Raw genomic sequence first — 12,702 nt, 5'->3', positions numbered from 1 at the left:
AATGCCCTTTACTCTCAGGTGTGCAGAGCGCTGGTTGTAAATGCCCTTTACTCTCAGGTGTGCAGAGCGCTGGTTGTAAATGCCCTTTACTCTCAGGTGTGCAGAGCGCTGGTTGTAAATGCCCTTTACTCTCAGGTGTGCAGAGCACTGGTTGTAAATGCACTTCCTTCTGGGGTGTGCAGAGCCCTGACTGCAAACCTGCTTCCCTCTGGGGTGTGCAGAGCGCTGGCTGCAAACCTGCTTCCCTCTGGGGTGTGCAGAGCGCTGGTTGTAAATGCACTTCCCTCTCAGGTGTGCATCTGCTCTCCCAGGAGCAGGGCGAGGCACTCCCTGTCCGGCTCCTCAGCTCTGCTGCACAGGCACAGGAATGTTCCGCAGCTCCAAACCTGCCCCACCACGTCCCCTCCTTCACAGCAGGAGAAGTCCCCCTCCCTCCCCGAACCCCTTCCTCTCTCAGTCCTGTTCTGACAGGCAGCACAAGCTTGAGGACAAACATTCTGCTCTAGGACCCCAACATCCTCTCAGTTTGGCTTGAAAGAAACCCACAGTTTTCTGCTGAAAATGAATGGAGAACTGGGCCACGAGTTTTAATTACCGCCTCTGGCCGTTCCCAGGTTTATTCAAGTTTGCTTACCCATGAGAAAAACCCGTTTCAGCACTCGGGCCCCCACGAGGCTATTTGTTCATCTCTGTTTGGCTGTGTCTTTGTGGCCCAGGCTCCCCCTGAAAGGCGGCTCCGAGCCCCTCTGGACAAGCAGGGCCTCGCGACAGAGCTGGGATGGGACTTACCGTGGGCCCGTGAATAATTGCTGTACACCTAACAATCTCTTCAAAGCACCCCCATGATAGCGAAGTTCAGGTATTTTTGCAACAATTTGTGCTTTGTGCGAAATTGTGACAGATAAAAGCCGTGGTGAATACAGCGTTATGTACTCCTATTTTTGTATTTCTTAAAACATCATTAAGGCAGCAGGCATGATTTTAAACCAAGACAGTCATTCAACGAATGATGGAAAAATCACTAGGGACACTCCACAGTGTCTGCCTCCCCGTCATTATGTACGAAGTGGCAAGTCGGGGCTATAAAGCAGATTATGCACCTTCAAAGGCAGAAGTGGGCACTGATTGAACTGGATCCTTGCGCTGGCCCAATGCCTGGGCCGGCGACATTCCCAGGCCCCAGCACACACGGACATTCAGAGAGAAAAGAGTGCCAGCCAAGCACCATTTGGTAGGCGTTGTTTTGCAGACCCAGAGTCACAGAATTTAGGAACTCAGAATCCCAAATTTTAATCCTGATCCCTGAGCCGATGTGGTGTGATAACTGCAGTGAGTGAGCTGGCAGACGTGTGCCAGGCATCAGCCACCCATGTGCCCAGCATCACACATGGCCAGAGCCAGCACACACCTGGCGCTGCCTCCTCCTGGAGGCCTTCACACACGTGGAATAAACTGCTTATCTCATCCGAACCCTACAAAGCAGGAACCATTGGTATCATCCCTGTTTGCAGACGAGGAGGCTTGCAGACATTAAGTGATGGCCCTGGTCACACAGGTCCAGCGTGGCAGAAGCAGGACTGGAGCCCAGGCTGGGGGCTAGAGTCTGTGCTGGCAGCTGAGGCAGCCTCCATGGGTTCCCTCATCTACTCTCACCATGAATGTGGGGCCAGCCCTAGGACCGCTGCTTTGGAGCTGAGAACTGAGGCCCCAGAGACGAGTAGGTGGTCATGTTACAGTGGGGAGCTAGTCGGGCATGAGCAGAGCAGGAGAGGGCTCCTTCCAATACATACACACACCAGCAATGTCAGGTGACCATCCCATGATGGGCAGGAGGTTGTTTACTGTCTCTATAATAATCATTGGTCACAGCCGGCGCTGGGAAAAGGCAGTCTCCCGATAAACAGAAACACCGGAAGCTGGCGATCAGCAGCTTCCCAATAAGATCTGAGGGGTTGGGCGAGTGGGCTCAAGCATGCGCACTAAGAGGCAAAATGGTGGCGTTTAACTGGTCTAGGACCTTCCAGGGACATTCGACTGGTAAGGGAAGAACGTCTCAAGTGAGCGTGCGCACAACTTCAGTAAACACACTGTGCATGCTCCCTCCCGACCACTGTGCACGCGGACAGCACACCCCAAGGGAAGAATCAGGGGAGAAGGGACGAAAGACCCCAGAAGCATGCCAACATATAAAACCCAGGCTGGAGGGCAGTGGCGCGATCTTGGCTGACTGCAACCTCTGCCTCCTGGGCTCAAGCGATTCTCCTGCCTCAGCCTTCCAAGTAGCTGGGTTTACAGGGGCGTGCCACCATGCCTGGCTAATTTTTGTATTTTTAGTAGAGACAGAGTTTCACCACGTTGGCCAGGCTGGTCTTGAACTCGTGACCTCAAGTGATCTGTCCGCCTCGGCCTCCCAAAGTGCGGGGATTCCAGGCGTGAGCCACCGCGCCCGGCCAGTGCACCTGTCTTTCAAGTCACCCACCCCGTGCTCTTCCAAGTATCCTTTCCTTCCTTTCCTTCCTGCTCTAAAGCTTTCTAATAAACTTTCCCTCCTGCTCTAAAACTTGCCGAGCCTGGTCTCTCCTTCTGCCTCCTTGGTCCAATTCTTTCTTCTGAGGAGGCAAGAACTGAGGTTGCTGCAGGCCCGTATGGATTTGCCACTGCTAACATACTTTGGTGCCGCATGACTTGGATATGTTTTGCTGCTAACAAAACCCAAACCCTCATCTTTAAATCGCAGAGGCCTCGCCCTCTTCCTTCATGGGCCATCACTTCTACGTCAGATACCAGTAAATACACTGTGTATGTTCCCTCCTAAGTGCTGGCAGGCCACTGTGCATGCGGACAGCACACCCCAAGGGAAGAATCAGGGGAGAAGGGACGCAAGACCCCAGAAGCATGCCAAGGTATAAAACTCAGGCTGGAGTGCAGGGGTGCGATCTTGGCTGACTGCAACCTAGAGCACCAGACCTCCTATCCTTCTTTCTGCTGAATGTAGGGGTGACTTGCATTTGTGGGCACTTTATTTTGGCCTTGCCACTAGGATTTTATTTTTTGGCGTGATCAGGGAACATTTTTACACTGCTGGTGGGAATGTAAACTTGTACAGCCGCTATGGAAAACAGTGTGGAGATTCTATAAAGAAGTAAAAGTAGAACTACCATTTGATCCGGCAATCCCACTACTGTATCTACCCAGAGGAAAAGATATGAAAATGATACTTGCACACGCGTGTTTATACTTACACATGCAGCACAATTCACAATTGCAAAATTGTGGAACCAACCCAAATGCCCATCAGTTAATGAGTGGATAAAAAACTGTGGTATGTATATGCAATGGAATACTACTCAGCCATAAAAAGAAATGAATTAACAGCATTTGCAGTGACCTGGATGAGACTGGAGACTATTTTCTAAGTGAAGTAACTCAGGAATGGAAAACCTAACATCATATATTCTCACTAGGACGCGAAGGCATAAGAATGACACAATGGACTTTGGGAACCTGTGGGGAAGAGTGGGAGGGGGGTGAGGGATAAAAGACTACAAATAGGGTGCAGTGTATACTGCTCAGGTGATGGGTGCACCAAAATCTCACAAATCACCACTAAAGAACTTACTCGTGTAACCAAATACCACCTGTACCCTAATAATTTATGGCCAAAAAAAAAAAATCAAAATCTGAAATCTCAAATCAATGCATAGGTTATTACCTATAGCACCTGCCAGTGGACTTGAGAAGCGAGTCTATTTCAAAGTGTAGCCTAGAAGACTAGCTGATGAGGAGAAACACCAAGTCGGGTGCTTTGCCCCCGAGCTTTCATCAATGAAACAGACAAAATGCTACAGGAAAAAGGAACTCTCTCCTCTTCTCTCTTCATCTTTGATTTTTTAAAAAAAAGCTTAATAAAATCAGCTCTCTGGTAGATCACAGCAAAGTATTACGTGATTCTCCAGCTTAAACATTCTGTGCTTCTACAAAGAAAGCTTTTGCATAAAATGTAGATTCGAAGGGGCCTCTGAGTTCTGGTCAGTGTGCAGGAGAAAGTCGCGGCAGGAGGGAAATCCAGGAGAAAATGCAGGGCGTGCTCAAGGGCCTTTGGAAATGGAGCTCGACACTGTACACTGAACTGATCTATACTGATCCTGGCTGGGCACCATACCCTCCGCTAGAGCAGCAAGGGCAGGAAGAGGAACGGGATGGGTCCTGTCTGAACAGGGTCACTCCAACCGGGAAGTGCACCCAGTCAGGAGCAACAGCACCAGGTGGTGTTGACAACAACACGTGCTTGAAAGTTGGAGAAAAGAGATCCCTGTGTGCGGAGTCTCACAGTAGCAGGTAAGAGAGGAGGAACGGAGCACGAGCTGGAGAGGGAAGCCTCTTTCTTTCACTGACAGTTCAGTGCTTCTCACTGGGCTCACCCGGGGAGCTTTGGAAAATACGACCTAGGTCCCAGCCCTGGAGATTCTGGTGTGACTGGGGTGTCGTCCGGCGTCCGCAGGTTTTAAAGCTCCCCAGATGATGCTGAAGAGCAGCCATGGTCAGGAAGCCCCACCCGGAAGCAGAGATGTCTATTATGCGCAGGCTTAGGCACAGGTGCCCAAAGACCCTGCCCTGGTTTCTCTGCGCTCTCTCAATACCACCTTGAGGGCTGATCTCATCCACTCTGGTAGCTTCAGTTGGTGTCTACGTGCTGACCACACCCAAATGCACATCCAGAGCTCCAGGCCAGAGTTTCCCATTCTCACATGGAATGGGAAGCCTCAGAAGGCCACCTTCCCTCCCTCCATCCTGCCTCCCGCCGGTTCCCTGTGTGACTCTGCTCCTACTCACGCCAGAGGCCTGGGTATCCACCCTTGTCTCACTCCCCACGCCTAACAGCCCCACAGTCTATTCATGGCACTTCCTAATCCCTTTCAACTCCAAGTCTTCCATTCTCTCAGCTCCTTGGTGCAAGCCCCCGATTTCCTTCCAACATGGCCTGGGCACTGCTGCCAAGGGACAGAGCTGAAGAGCGAGGAGGGGGCAAGCTCCAAGGGGCCATTGTTCCCTTACAGCTATTTTAAGTCAAAAGCTTCCCTACTTTCAGCCCAAAAGTAAATAAGAACATGAGACGTTGTATGTAAAAAGGTTTACACTTCTTAGAGAAAAGATAATTTGTAATAACAAAGGCAAGACCTTATTTTTTTCAGTATCTCTTAAGAATCTTAGTTTTAGAATTGAAATCAACGGAGAAATCATCTTCACATCAACAACTGTCTCTTCAGATTGGATAAAGAAAATGCACGTATACACCATGGAATACTATGCAGCCATAAAAAAAGAACGAGCCCATGTCTTTTGCAAGAACATGGATAGAGCTGGAGGCCATTATCCTTAGCAAGCTAATGCAGGAACAGAAAACCAAATACCACTTATTCTCACTTATAAGTGGGAGCTAAACAGTGCGAACACATGGACAAAAAGAAGGGAACAACAGGTTCCCTTGAGGGTGAAGGTTTGGAGGAGGAAAAGGAGTGGAAAAAATCATTACTGGGTACTGGGCTTAATGCCTGGGTGACGAAATAATCTATACAACAAACCCCTGTGACACAAGTTTACCTATGTGGCAAACCTGCACACATACCCCCGAAATAAAAGTTAAAAACAAAAACAACCGTCTCTCGTCTTAGCTGACTGCACTCGTGGCTGCTGTGGATTACTTCGCACGATGTCCACGTGGCAAGCAACGGGTTTTCCATAGTTCCTATTGGGACCTTTATTTTCTCAACCCAGATGGGAATTGCAGATGTGAACACCAAGAATTTCAGCGTTAACTTTTCTCTTTCTGCTCTTAACAAACGAAGCTGCGCAGCCTTGAAACAGGAATCGTACTAACTTGGAATGATTGTGAGACTCACAGTCTTGTTTCCAGCATCTGATTCTAAACCAGTTGCTTTGAAAACGGCGGCACCGTTCGGTTGACTGTGACGTCAGTGATTGCTCCTTCAGAACTCATGGGGGAATTCCATGCTTCCTGTATTTTTAACACACACCTGTGAAGGAATTCCTTTCCCTAGTTCACCAGCTTTGGGGACACACAGGTTGTACGGGGCACTCTGGAGTGATGTGGTTTGGAAGGGCTCAATTATTACCAAACAAAACAGAAAACGCTTTCCAAGGGTGTTCTTGGATGATGATAACAGTACAACTAACATTTGTTTGCAAAGTGCTCTGGCGTCCAGGACACCATTTCCATCCTCGCTGGATACATGCTCCACGTGTGCCAACCACACCCCGCGGCTCTGCCCTTTCACAGATGAGGATGCTGAGGCAGAGCCAGGTGAGGGGTGAGTCATGTGCTGGCTCAGCAACCGGTAAGTGCTGGAGGTGGGAGTGGGATCTGGGTCTGCCCAGCACCCACAAGGCCTTGCATGGGCCAGGTGGCCACCACATTGCCAGGGGAGATGGGATGCCTATTCCAAAGTGTCTCTCTACCCTTGACCTGTATCACCCACTACCATCTTTCATCCCAGCAGGAAGCATCCTAAAGCCATCACTGTCTTGCCCTCCAGAGCTCGGATCTCTGGCTTTCCTGACCTTCCCCTGGGGAAGCTGAGGGGCCTGCTGGTCCCGGGACCCCTGGTGACCATGTTCAGGTCTGACCACAGAGAAGACAGGCATGGAAACTGAGGCAGTGTCAAGTGGAAGCTGCTTTGTCCAGGAGGGATGAATGGGACAGAGGCTGCTGCTCTTGGAGAAGAGAAGACTGGAGGCAGGTCAGTTTGCTGTTTGCAAATGCGTGAAAGACTGCCATGGGGAAGAACGACAGGTTTTGCTAGGTTTGGCCCTGAATGTAGAATGAAGGCTGTTCTTTCATTTCTTCCTTTATAAGACGTTTACAGAAGAGCTTTGATGTGCCAGGCCCTGTGCTAGGTGCCAGGGTCACAAAGAGTAATAACGCAGGGTCCGTGACCTCCAGGAGCCCACCTGTGGGAGGGGAGAGCAGACCTGAGGTTGAGGGTGTTCCAAGGAAATCAGGATGTCAGTGAGGGCCACCAACGACAGAAAGAGGGAGAAGTGGGCAGGTGGGGGGGAACTAGGAATGGAGACTGCAGATAGCGGTTAAAGCAGACAGGCCTTCCAAGGTCTCCAGAAGATCAGATGGTCTGAAGGAGGGGGGAAGCGCCCTGCTCGGGCCAGGAGCCAGGGCACAGGGTGAGGTGTCCTCACTTGGGGCACACGGGGAGTGCCTGGCACTTCTGGAAGGGGTCAGAAAAGTGCGTGGCCATGCTACAGAGGTTGCTTGTATCCTAGAGGCTGTGGAAGGCATGGAAAAGACTTAAGAACTTTGATCCTTTTTATGTTACAGAAAAATCCCTCTGGGCAGTGTGTGGAGGAGGATGTGCCTCTGGGGAGTGTGTAGAGGAGGATGTGGTGGGAGCTGTGCCGGCCTTGGGGAGCAGGCAGGTGTGGGCGGTGGCACAGTGAGGACACCTCCCAGGCACGGAGGTGCTGCGGGGCTGCTGCAGGGAGAAGATGAGAGCCCACAGCGGGGGATAGGCAGGGCAGGATGGGGAGGGCAGGACTGGCCAGACTCAATAACAGTGGGTTGTGGGTTGCGGGAGGGGGCTCGATGCTAGATGCCCAGAGGATGGTAATGAGGAGGTCAGTGTCGGCTGCCATGAGCCCCCGCACAGCGGGGCAGACAGGGAGGGCTGCTGGGGCCAGAGAGGAGAGAGGCAAGGGCAGGAAAGGCCTCCGAGGCCACAGCAAACCAGCAGCAGTGGACGCCTCAAGAGTGAATGGAAAGAATTCCCGAGTAAAGGGGGACAGTGGATGAGGCCGGGAGAGGGTGGCAGAGAGCCCGGGGCCACACAGGGAAGACGATGGTAGAAGAGGAGGTCTGGGCTGCCAAGGGGCAGCAGCTGTGGAGAGAAGGGACGGGTCTGGAGGGATAGCCAGCCTCGAAACCAGGGCGCCAACAAGCAGGGTGGTGGTGGTGGGGTGGCCAACGGTGGCCCGTGCTGGCCAGAGAGTTTGGTAATGAGGAGGTCACTGGTGGCCTTGGCAGGGAGTGGAGGGAACAGAGCCAGGTGACAGGGAGAGCTCCTGCAGAAAGACGGGCAGACAGCCTGGGGAGGATGTGGCGCTGGGGTAGTCAGTGCCCAGGAAATGTCTGGGGATAGCACGGGCTAGGGACAGAAGGCAGGAGGATGGGCTGGGAGGAGAAGGGCTCATCTTCCTTGCACCACAGACACCAGAGGGCAGGATGGCTGCTGCTGCAGAAAGTGTGCAGGCCACACAGGAAATGCTTGCAGGCACCTCTGCTGGGAATAAGATCTGCTCTTACAGTTTGTGGAAAAGCAGTGTTCTTTAGTAAAAATCTCAGAATATACAGAATGGCATAAACAACACCTTTTCTCCCTCCACCTAGAATCAACCGTCGAACATGTCCTGTCCTTACAGATCCTTTACGAAAATGGGATCTTGTTCAACACATACTGCTTTATGGGCTGCTTTGTTCATGTCATATGAAAGTTATTTCTCCATTATCAATTTTAACAGGAAGCACCAGGATTAGGGTTCTAATTAATCCCCTGTTTTGAATGTATAGATGGTTTCCATCTTTTACTACTCCAAATCGTACTTATTTAGGGCACCTGGCTGAGAATTTCCTTAGAATGACTGCCGGGAGGGGCTTCCAGGTGGAGGCGCCCGGACGTTCTGTGCGTGTCGTTTTTACGCGTGCTTTCGCACTGCCCTTCTGGGGGTTCCATCTGTTTACACTGTCCCCAGGAATAAATGAGGGCTCTGGCTCTCCACACTCTTCTCCTCAACAAGGATGAATAATAAAAAACTCTCTGCCAATTTGCTAATGAAAAATGGTATCCTTTGCTTTTCTAATTTTCATTTAGCTATGAAAAGGCTTCATTTAAATTACCCACAGATAGTTTGAGGTCATGGACAATTACATTAATTAATTCATAATTGAACTTTCCAGCGTTCTGTTGGATAATTCACTTCACCTGCCAGTAGAGGGCTCTTCGCTCCTATCAAATAGCACTAGAGGGTTTTTGTTTTGTGTCAATTATGAAATTAAGACAAATCTCCACCGTGTGCTTTTTCAAATGCTAGCAAGTTCTGGCAAACAACTAAAGACGTCTCCATCCGCATGCATTTTATGGGATTGATCTTTTGTATTTTCCAAAGAAACACTGTCGAACTTTCACCATCAGAATTAGATTCTCAGGGGATAATAGCTCAACAATTAAAACCTGTTTGTGTTTCGGCACGCATAGGTTATGAAGATTCTCTGCCCAGATGACCCCTGGACATTTTGGAGGTTCTCTCTCAAAGGATCCTATTTTGCTTGCCAAGGAGAACTGCAGGAAAAAAACAGCTACTTTTTTTTTTCCCCAGCTGCTGTGTCTCAGCTGAAACTCATTCACTCATTCATTCATCCCACACGTATTTAGGGTGCATCTGAGAGCTCTTTGGTAGGAGGCTGGGGTGTCTGGGAGTTGGGAGACATGGACCCTGCCTGTGGAGGCTGCAGCTGCCTATGTCTGAATGGGTGACGCTGAGTAAGTTGCTGCGGGGTTAGGGAGGGTGCAGGGGAGTAAGGCTTATTTGCAGGGGGAGGGGGTTCACTTTCCCACACTGTGGTCACTTGGATTCTGTTTAAATAGTTCATATGACATTTTGGCCTGCATTTCCACTATTGAAAAACTACATTTTTTTTTTTTTTTTTGAGACGGAGTCTCGCTCTGTCGCCCAGACTGGAGTGCAGTGGCCAGATCTCAGCTCACTGCAAGCTCCGCCTCCCGGGTTTACGCCATTCTCCTGCCTCAGCCTTCGGAGTAGCTGGGACTACAGGCGCCCGCCACCTCGCCCGGCTAGTTTTTTGTATTTTTTAGTAGAGACGGGGTTTCACCGTGTTAGCCAGGATGGTCTCGATCTCCTGACCTCGTGATCCGCCCGTCTCGGCCTCCCAAAGTGCTGGGATTACAGGCTTGAGCCACCGCGCCCGGCCGAAAAACTACATTTTAAGTTTATATTTCCTTGTAATACCTTTTATGTCCTTGCAGAGGTTACTTCAAGTCCTCACTGCAATTAGCTGGACATAAACCATAAATGATCATCAAAAGAAGGGCAGAGGTACACTAGAAAGAGAAGCCTGGCTGGGCTGACCCGGGGTGGGATGGGAGGTAAACTGAGGCAGAGCAAAGCACCAGAGAGGAGCTGGGATGCAGGGGCTCACAGGAGAGACTGGGCAGAGTAACTAGGACAGGACATGCATGTATGTGTGTGTATATGTGGTCAATGTGTGTGTCAGTGTATGTGAGAGTGTGTGTATGAGTGTGTGTGCATGTGCGTGTGCATGTGCGTGTGCATGTTAGTGCATATGAGCGTGTGTTAGTGTGCACGTGTGCGTGTTAGTGTGCACGCATGTGCGTATATGTTAGTGTGCGCGTGTTTGTGTGAGTGTATGTTAGTGTGCGTAAGTGTGTTAGTGTGCATGTGTGTCGGGGGCAGGCTGGTGCTAGTAACAGGAACATGTCGATGCAATTAGTGCTTCTCCAGACTGTGTTCAAGGGGAAGGTGTTGGATAGCGGGGGGCGTCAGGCTTACAAACCACCTGAACTTAACTCTTGAAGCCCCGTCTCCTCCCCAGCCCTCTGCCCACCACACTAGGGCCAATGAATTCCCGCCAGGTGACACGGACTCTGGCCAGCTTGGAGAAACCTGTGTGCAAAGCCATTCTCAACTTCCCAAGGCACCTCCATTGCCTCCACCCCGAGTGTTTCCGGGTTGCCTAAACATTTTGAATGCTTGTGGCCTCAAACCCTGGTCCGGCATTGTCCCCACTGCCCCGATACAGAACACCCGCGGATGCCACTCTGTGGTTTTGGTGACTGACAGTCTGCAGAGTGTGCTTCCACACCTGACTGACACACAGCGCCCAGGGCCTCCACAGCCTGACGCCCTCCCACTGTGGGGTGCTCCCTGTCGCCACTGGACAGGTGGAGTGGGATGTGTATCCCGGGTCTTGGAGAAGCCTGGCCCTCGTTTCCTTCCTCCTGGGAATCCCTTTCCCACGGCAGCCTCTGACACAGCTGGACCCGGCTACATGGCCCACCGTGGTCTAGGGGCCTTTCGTGTTCTTTTTTCTCCTTTCTTTGCGGGTGCATGTGTCTCAATTCCGAGAAGTTTCCTATGTGAGGGTCTAGGTCTCCCTCCCTACCCGGGCCCCTCCCCGGTCTAGGTCTCCCTCCCCACCCGGGCCCCTCCCCGGTCTAGGTCTCCCTCCCCACCCGGGCCCCTCCCCGTCTAGGTCTCCCTCCCCACCCGGGCCCCTCCCCGGTCTAGGTCTCCCTCCCCACCCGGGCCCCTCCCCGGTCTAGGTCTCCCTCCCCACCCGGGCCCTCCCCGGTCTAGGTCTCCCTCCCCACCCGGGCCCCTCCCCGGTCTAGGTCTCCCTCCCCACCTGGGCCCTCCCCGGTGTCTGGTTTGACGTGGCCTCCCAGGACTGACGCCGATGTTCCAGGCAGTGGAAACAACGGCAGAGGCCTCACTGGCCGTACAGAGGCCTGCACCCCCACCAACAGCGGGTTTTGATGGACTCTGGGCGCTAGTGAGGTGTCTGTCTGGGTTCCTTACTGTAGCACATGGTGGGTGTGGCCCACTGTGGGGCGTGGAGAGTGGGGAGGCCCTGCCTATGTGAGAACAGGTTATGTGGGAGCTGTCTGCACTTTCTCCTCCCTTTCGCCAGGAACTGAAAGCTGCTCTGAAAAGTAAAGTCTATGTAAAGAACAAAAGGTTCTGAGGCCTATGTGCACGCCCCTCCTCAGCCTGCAGCTGCCTCCGCACACAGTTGAAGGGGAGTCTGGCCTCTTCATGGATGACGCGCTCAAGACTCAGGGCACTGGCCTCCCACCACGGCCACACCTGAGGCTGCACCGGAGTCGCTAAATCCTGCGTCCCTCTCCCCCTGTCCTTGCTCCTCTCTTTCCTCTCCCCCTCCTTTTTGATCAGCCCTGTTTTGGTGGCCAGGTGTAGGCCTTGCATCACCCTTACTGATATCTACCTTGTAAAATGAGACTAACATATTTATTATACTAATTGTACATCTGTGTGTGTGTGTGTGTGTGTTTTAAATACAATCATCCACAAATAGCAGCAATGTCTTTGTCTGGGTTATTAATCAGGAAGAGAAGTCTTCTACTATGAGGAACAGTCCTTCTATGAGCTACAGAAACTGGCCAGGCGCCCCTGCGGACACCTGGACTTGCCGTCCACACCACCACACACCACATCTGGGCAAGAGCCCTTGGTGTGCTGCTATAGGCTGCTGGCTGTGAGCCCACCGAGGAGCCGGGTGGTGGTACTGAGCTGGGTGGGTGGTACAGGGGCACAAGGGCATTGAGGGTCCCTTTTGTCCAGAGGCTGCAGACCCCTATGGGCCACGTGTTCTACAGTGGACACTGCCTCGGCCCCATTCTCCCAGGTCCTCACTCTAACTCAGCCCTCAGGGGCCAGGTCACCAAGCAGAGGGCAGGAAAGCAGAACCTACGAACCTCCGGGGGCAGAGAGGACCCTTGTCCAGGACCAAGGGGGCCACTGAAGCGTCCTCTGGTCCAGCCTCCTACCCTGCGCCCTGCCCTGGCCTCCCCTTGCCTCTCTAATGAGAGGTCTGGAGGGTGGGGGCAGTCTCACTGG

At 52.1% G+C, this 12,702-nt stretch overlaps 1 protein-coding gene across 1 annotated transcript in view; it reads right to left on the bottom strand.

The window, feature by feature from the left end:
* IQCA1 (IQ motif containing with AAA domain 1) overlaps positions 1 to 12,702 on the bottom strand; it is a 169,197-nt gene that overhangs the window by 21,640 nt on the left and 134,855 nt on the right. The window lies entirely within an intron of this gene.

Source organism: Trachypithecus francoisi, unplaced genomic scaffold (genome assembly GCF_009764315.1).
Source record: "Trachypithecus francoisi isolate TF-2019V2 unplaced genomic scaffold, Tfra_2.0 Lachesis_group13, whole genome shotgun sequence".
Lineage (NCBI taxonomy): Eukaryota > Metazoa > Chordata > Mammalia > Primates > Cercopithecidae > Trachypithecus > Trachypithecus francoisi.
Note: the sequence above shows the minus strand (reverse complement) of the source record. Positions and strands in the feature narration are given on the sequence as shown.